We start from the raw sequence: 7,764 nt of genomic DNA on the forward strand, positions 1-7,764 counted from the left end.
ACACACACACACACTTTGGATTCAACTTCTAAATGGGGGGCGTGAGGAACAGGCCACCATCCGCAACACACACACACACACACTTTGGATTCAACTTCTAAATGGGGGGTGTGAGGAACAGGCCCCCATCCGCAACACACACACACACACACACACACACACACACTTTGGATTCAACTTGAGGAACAGGCCCCCATCCACAACACACACACACACTCACACACTCACTCTCTCTCTCTCTGGATTCAACTTGTAAACGCGGGGGCTTGTTTTCTGCCTGCCAAGTTCCCTTTCTTGAGATGCAAACTGTATGCTCAATAGAATCACAGTTCTGAGTTCTAGTGTTTTTGTCGAAAGACCACCACTGCCATCTGAAGGTGGCAGAAAGGACCCCTGGGAAGGGCTTTTGATCACCCTGGCTCAGGAGTTTGGATTTTATCTGCTTACTCAAAGGTCCCAAACTAGTTCTGAGGCCCAGAACCGTAAGAGATGCTGCTTGGCCTGCAGAGTTTAGAAACCGGTTGCAAACTGCCAGTACTTTAAAGGTAAGAGATTTCACATTTACACGCCTGGATTCCTGGCTTCTCTTGAGAAATCTGAGATGCGGTGTCTCTGGGCCACATTCCAGGTGCCGGTGAGGGGGCTCTATCCCTTTAAGTGGGTAGTGAGCTCACCAGGGATCCCTAGCACCATTTAACATACGAATGGTGCCTCCCTGAGACTGCCTGCTAGACTCCTACCCCCACTCAAGGTCCTCACCTTAGGCATCTGAGTTTTCCCTTCAGCCCTAAGCAACGCAGAACCATTAAAAGAACTTCTTAAACAGAAGAGGGCTAGGAGTGGCTGTTTCAGCATCAGCACAAAGGGAGCAAGGAAGGGTGGATGAGTGAATGGATACGGGGGAAGCTACTTGGATTAGTTAGGAAGGCTAGGAAACCACAGCAATTAAGACAGAGACAAGACCTAAACTTGGGGCCAGAGGAGGAGGGGCCAAATGTGAGGGTAAAACCAAGGGGATTTGTGCTGTTTAGACCCTCAGTCTTGACTGTTGCACCCAGAGTTCCCTGGAAGCTGGAGGCCTCTAGCAGCGGCCCCTCTCCCCAAGGCTGAGGGCGGAATCCAAAGCAAAGCACTTAAGAGAGGCTTTTCCAAGGAATCTCTGCTTTGAGGTGCATTTCCTGGGCTACGGTGAACAGGCTGTGGGGTGGAACTCATCTCTTAGCAAACTCAAGGAATGCTGTTTTAGACGGCTGACAGCCCCAAGTGGCTTAGCTCTTGAAGGGGTGCTGGGTTAGTAAAGAACTCCAGGGCTGACTCAAAGAGGCCCAATTAGATGACAGTTAAAAACACAACATACTCCCGAGCATATTCTAAAACGGGACCAAGGGCAGGCAGATTTTTAAAAAGTAGGTTTATTTATTTGCCATGCCTCGTGGGATGCAGGATCTTAGTTCCCCGTCCAGGGGTCGAACCTGAGCCCTCTGCCGTGGAAGCGTGGAGTCTTAATCATTGGACCACCAGGGAAGTCCCAGCAGGTGCCCTCTTCTGAGAAGATAATCTGATTTTCCCTCATGTTTTCAAGATAATGTGAACCAAGTACAGCTTATTAAGGCATGGGAGCCAGGGGGCAGAAACCAGAGTTGGCACTTCCCCGACCAGGGATTTAATATCCCTGGTCATGCTGCTCAGCGTGGCCAAAAAACCAAATAGAAACAACAACAAAAATCCCTTAAGAGTCATGAGTCAGTAAAAGCCATTCCGGAGTGGCCTGGGACCCACTCTTGCAGTGTTCCTATGTTCCAGAACCATCCATCCACTGCAGCACCGGGCTTCCTCTACCTGGGAAGAATGAGGGCCACTGATACAGAAGCTGAGACTTCCCCAAGTAACCTTCTACCGTGACAAAGCTCGACTGTGACAGAATCAGAGGTGGGTAGAAGAGAAAGGTTTCCTTCTTTTCTAAGTCCTCCAGGACAGAAGAGACGAAGCAGAAGGAATTCCCTAGTGGCCCCAACCATTCACTGCCCAGCGAGTGGGCTCAATCCTGGTTTGGAAACTAAGATCCCTCAAGCTGGGCAGCATGACCAAAATATATAAATATATATATGACTTAGCAGAAATCACTACTGATAAATGTCCCAGCATATGCCAGCCAGGTGACTTTGCAGATGTTATTCTCCCTCTGTTAAAGGTTTTCTGCCTCTTCAGTTGTAAAAAAAAAAAAAAAAAGATAATACCATCTACTTCACAGGGTTATTGTGAAGATTAAACAGGATAATGTGTAAGTATAAGGAATGTGCAATCTGGTATTCAGTGATTACATCTATTCATATTCCAAGTTATTTTTTTAAAACAGGCTAGTAACAATTATATGAGGTTTAAAAGTTTATTTTACAAACATGTCATAATTATATAAATGACAGAATTGTCACAAATAGTATGTACAATAACAAGCTATTACAGAAAAATGATACAAAGATGTACATAAGTACTTATGAAGGTAATTAAGTCTTCCTAGTCTATGAAAATAAAAAGGAAAAACCATTATTTACGCTATCACAAAAGCCATACCTTTTAGGTAAAAAGAAACTCTACTTGATAATAGTAATTTGAAAAATTTAGCACATCTACAACTATTATTTAATTAAAACGATTTTCATTAACACTTATCATTTAAACACAGATAAGCTTGGATGGCAAAAAACATCTACTCAGGTACAAAATGAAAACTGCGTGATCTACTTCCTGCTCTCAGTTAATGATTGCAGAACAGACCTGTTTAAGTGTTGTGGGAAAAAAGACCTGTCCAGAGGACCACAGAGGCCGAGGAGGGAATTCCTGCATCTCATTCACAAGCTCTGTGTAGGGAGCTAGAAGGCCCCGGGCTCACAGGCCAGCTCCAGGAAGTCCAACTAAACCATGTTTTCACTTGAGTTCATCCGTAAAAACGAGCTGATGATACCAACACTATTCATCGTACACTGTTGCTGGGAAAAGCATTCACTTGGTGCCCACTTCATACCCACCGTGTACTAGGTACTGTGCTAAGGGCTGAGATAAGGACAAGGCACATTTCAGTACAGGCTCAGTGTGGGTAGGTGCTGAGGCAATGCAGATACAACTGCTGGGTACTGCCAGATAGATCATTCCCAGTGCTTCTGTGAATAAGCAGTCTTCAGGTAGTCAAGCAGTTAAAGGAAATTCTTGAACAAGAAGTTTTCTTTTCGCCACATGTTTTTGGAGTTCGCTCAGTGATTTGAGCCTGTGGTGTGCCATCAGAATGACCTGCTCATGCCAGGCCCCACCCAGAGCTTTCAGACCCAGCATGCACATGCGCCTGTGAGTTCTGACGTGCACTCCCCAATCAAGAATAAAGGTTGATAAAACAACTTTCAAAGCAACTGTGAATGCAAATATAGATACTTCCTATTAAGTCAAAAAAAAAAAGTATAGCTAGTGTAACACGTGTGTATTTTTGTTATTATAAAATCCATCAAGTGTTACAAAGTCACTTAAGAGTTACCACTAAAAACTTCTGCCCAACACACAGTGAAGCAAAAAAATGGCACTCTGGCAGTGCCCACCTCAGTTTGCAGAGGCCTGTCACCTGCTGATACTGTAACAGCAGTCTGCCAGTGCATGTCCAAGTACTTCTGTTTTCTGAGGCAGAAAAGTGCTCAAGATTATGAAGGCTTGCTATTACATTTTTTAAAAGTCTTTACTGAATTTGTTACAATATTGCTTCGGTTTTTTGCCCACAAGGCATGTGGGATCTCAGCTCCTGGACCAGGTCTCCTCTTCCTTGCATTGGAAAGCCAAGTTCTTAACCACTGGACCGCCAGGAAGGTCCTGCTATTACTGTTAATATTAACAGTAACCGAGGTTTTAACCGGCAATTTACTGACTAGTACTACAAACAGAGCAAACCGATACGGCGTGGCTCACAACAGAAAAGTTCAAAAGGGCTGTATCGGAGATTTCGCTTCACTTTCTGCACCTGTAGCAACAGAGAGGTCACTTATCTGGGCATCAGCTCTTTTACCTCAGGTAAAATGAAATAACAGTGGCTTGTTCACAGAACTGCGAGTATTAAATGGAGAAAATCATAAGCCACCAGAGAAACACTATTGTTTAGTATTCATTTCAAAATCTAGTACAGTTGTTTCCCCCCCCGCCCTCCCCCCCCCCAAATCCACAAAAAACCTCAATGTATTTATTTTAAAGCTATAGCTAGAAGTGGTATACAACATTGAAAACCTAATTTGGGCGGAGGAAAGTACAGAATTACAAAGCAGTACATGTTTACAAGGATTTATCATCAACATACTGTGTTCCCTTAGGCATATCATTTGACCTTTCTGGTTCTCATCTTCCTCTTCCTTGAGAGGTGAAAACAAGGAAAATGGGTGTGTTAAAGCATTTCCTATCAAGTAAAAATATTACAAGATTATGGACAAAATACTCAAAGCTGAGGTCACACTGATAAAAGCTAAATGGCTACTGGTTAGAAAAAAAAAAGTTAAATCATCCACCTTCGAGTAAGAATTTATTAATAATAAACAAGAAAAGTTCAGGGAAAAAAATCAATTAGCAGCGGATCTTAGGCCTATCAAAAAGCTCGGTTATCAAGCGGTCTGGCCTATGCAGTTCAGGGCGTCCCAAATAAGACGGCAGTCTGCACCATGCAAAGCAGGTCAAACCATCACTAAGAGAAATATCTAGGGAATACCTACAACCCAAGATTCATAGGATCACGAGAAGCAACTGTATTTGTATACGTAAGCAACTCTACAACTCTATACACTTAAGCATTGTTGCACTTCATTGGTAGGACTGATTGATGCTGAAGCTGAAGCTCCAATCCTTTGGTTACCTGATGAGAACTGACTCACTGGGAAAGACCCCGATGCTGGGAAAGACTGAAGGCAGGAGGACAAGGGACGGCAGAGGATGAGACGGTTGGATGGCATCACCGACTCGATGGACATGAGTCTGAGCAAGCTCCGGGAGTTGGTGATGGACAGGGAGGCCTGGCGTGCTGCAGTCCATGGGGTCACAAAGAGTCGGACACAACTGAGCGACTGAACTGAACGGAAGCACTGTTGTTCAGTTTCAAATCGCGAGCAGACTCTGGACGTAAGACTTGGGGCATATATTCCAGAAAAGACAGTGACAGGCTTGGGAGGGCTTCAACACGTTACCTGATACTCCCAGAAGCTGGTGCATCCTCGGATCATCCGGACCGAGAGCACGAACAGGTCAACGCCCACCCAACAAACCACCCACTTCCGCCCTCCGGGCGCTCCGCCGCCATCACTTCAGTCCACAAGCACAGAGGCTTCGGCTGGGCTCGGCGGAGGCCCGGGTGGGGGACGTTACGGCGAGAACACGGTCCCCACCCGGCCTCGAGGAGCTAGCGGGCGGGCCACTCCGAATAACGGGGAGGCCGGCGTTCCCGGCCTTTGACAACGCCCAGCCAACCCCACGCCCCGACGACCTCGGCGTTTAAGCTCCGTGGTGGCCGTATGGCGGCGCGGCCGAGCCCGGACGGACACCCGGGCGGACACCGGAGCCGCCGCCCGGGCCGCGGCCGCGGAGGGGCCTGCCGGAGCGGCGCGGCCGGCGCGTTCCGGCGCGCGCGCGCGCCTCAGCCAATCGCGTGCTCGCCCGCCCCCCGCGGCCGCGACGAGGCTGGCGCTGGGAAGAGGAAGAAGAACATTCGCCCTCCTCCTCCCAGCGCGCGGGCGGCGGCGGCGGCGGCGGCGGCACCGGGGTCACGAACTCTGACCTTTCACTGACAAAAACAATAACAAACCCCTCCTTCCCCGCGACCCCGGCGGCGCCTCCGGGCCCGCCCCCGCCGTCCAGCTCCCACCTCGGCGTCCCGTCTCTCGCCAGCTGCCCCGCGAGCCTAAGCGGCCCGGGGGCTCCCGCCAAACGCCGACGCCGGGAAGCCGGCCTACCCCCCGCGCCCTGCCCTCCGCGCCGGGGGCCGACCCGCCGCAGACACGGGACCTGCTTCGAGGCCGCTTTGGCGCCAAATCCTGAGGTAAAAATTGAAGGGGGAAAAAAAAAAAAAAGGGCCGGGGCGGGCTCGGGCCGGCGGCGGAGGGGGCGGGCCTGGCGCGCGGACATGGAGGCGCCGCGGCGGCGGCGGCTGAACCCGGCCCTTTTACCTTTGCCACGGGGCGGTGGCGCCGGCCGCTTTGCATAGTGGGCCGGGCCGCTCCCCTCCCCTCCCCGCCCGCGGCCGGCGAGGCGAGCGGGCTCCCCCTGACCGGCCCGGCCGGCGCGAGGGTGGGGGCGGAGGGGGGACACCGCGGCCCCGCCTCACAGTTGGCCCTCCGCCAGCGCCGCCATTTTGTCCTCGGCGGCGACGGCTCCGGCTGGGCCGGGCTCCCCTCCTCCTCCTCCTTCATCGCCTGCTCCTCCCAGAGCCCTCCTTCCCTCGCTCCCCGGCTCCTCTCCCCTCCGCTTCCCGCCCGCCGTTGGCGACCGCCGTGGCCCAACCGCCGTTTCTGTTTTTTTTTTTTTTTCCCCCCTGAAGGGGAGGGTTGGAGGAAAGGGAGGAAGGCGGGTGTGCGGGTGCGACCTTATGAGTGACAGCTGAGGGGGTCAATTGGCGCCCAGATAGGCGGGCCGGGGCCTCGCGGCCCCGCCCCCTGGGCCTCTGCTGATTGGGCCTTGCTGGCAGGGGGTGGTCCCCGCGCGGCGCGGCGCCTTTGGCGGGGAGGGAGCAGAGACCCGGGCGCGGCGCGGGGGCCTGGGGGCGGGGCCTGGGGCCTGGGGGGCGGGGCGCGGCCGGGGGCGCGTGGGACGCTCGGGGACGCGGCGAGGGCTGGGGCGCGCCCTCCGCCTGGTGCGCGTCCGGAGTGAGTGCTGCTGCACAGTAGTAATAAAGGTGATGAAGCATCCTGAACCCAGGGCCGTCGGCTCGTGGGATAGGGCGTTGTGGAATCGATACCTCTTAGGGCTCCTGCCCGTGTTGTCGGCGCGGCTGCGGGCGAATCCCCTTCCTGAGGCTCAGTTTCATCGAGCCTAAAATGGGAGGATGGGCGCTCTTAGCAGGCCGGACCTCCCTTCTCAGGTCGTGTGAGGTGCTCAACTCAGAAAATGGAGTCCAGGCTACTTTGCAAACCTCGAGTCCTGCAGAAGTGGTGTTATTGTTGAAAATGGAGTGTGGAGCCACCTGGAGTGGAAAGCTTACGGGTATGGAGGGCTTCAGAGAACAGAGGGGAATCCGGAGTATTGTCTTTTCATTCGTTGGTTAAATATGTATTCGCTCGGCCCAGGGTCCTGGAATACATTCAGAGAACCAGGTAGACCAGGCCCCTGCTCTCCTAGAATTGGGGGTGTGGGGTGATGTGTTGCAGGCCTGAAAAAGCTGCCATTGAGTGGTCAGGGAAGGCCTCTGTGAGAAGGTGATTGAATAGAAGAAACCAAGGAAGGAATAGCGTGAGAGAAAAGGGCCAGTGCAGAGCCCCAGGAGGGGGGGCATTTTGGTGTGCAGTGAGGCTCTCCGCTAGTTCATCGCTCCATCCGTTTCCCCCCCTCTCCCTCCGAGCTGAAGTCTGTGAAATATGGTAAAGGAGAAGAATCATCAACGAGAGTCAAGGAAAATAAAGCCGTGAAATGGATAGTTGTTGAATACATGACTTGGTGGGAAAGCATCAGAAAATCACTTTGCTGCTGCTAAGTCGCTTCAGTCGTGTCCGACTCTATGCGACCCCATAGACGGCAGCCCACCAGGCTCCCCCATCCCTG

The 7,764-nt window shown here is 51.9% G+C and overlaps 1 protein-coding gene across 6 annotated transcripts in view; it reads left to right on the forward strand.

Moving 5' to 3' along the window:
* The first annotated feature begins 5,724 nt into the window (after positions 1-5,724).
* The window catches only part of NR2C2 (nuclear receptor subfamily 2 group C member 2), a 109,705-nt gene continuing 107,665 nt past the window's right edge, over positions 5,725-7,764 (forward strand). For 3 of the 6 annotated variants that reach the window (XR_005722141.1, XM_040246694.1, XM_040246697.1), the window contains exon 1: positions 5,963-6,049. The gene's annotated coding sequence lies outside the window, so the exon portion shown is untranslated. Of the gene's footprint in view, positions 6,050-6,846; positions 7,210-7,764 lie in introns of those variants that run through there. The other 3 variants (XM_040246693.1, XM_040246696.1, XM_040246695.1) reach the window with 2 other exon arrangements.

Source organism: Oryx dammah, unplaced genomic scaffold (genome assembly GCF_014754425.2).
Source record: "Oryx dammah isolate SB20612 unplaced genomic scaffold, SCBI_Odam_1.1 HiC_scaffold_9, whole genome shotgun sequence".
Taxonomy (NCBI): Eukaryota; Metazoa; Chordata; class Mammalia; order Artiodactyla; family Bovidae; genus Oryx; species Oryx dammah.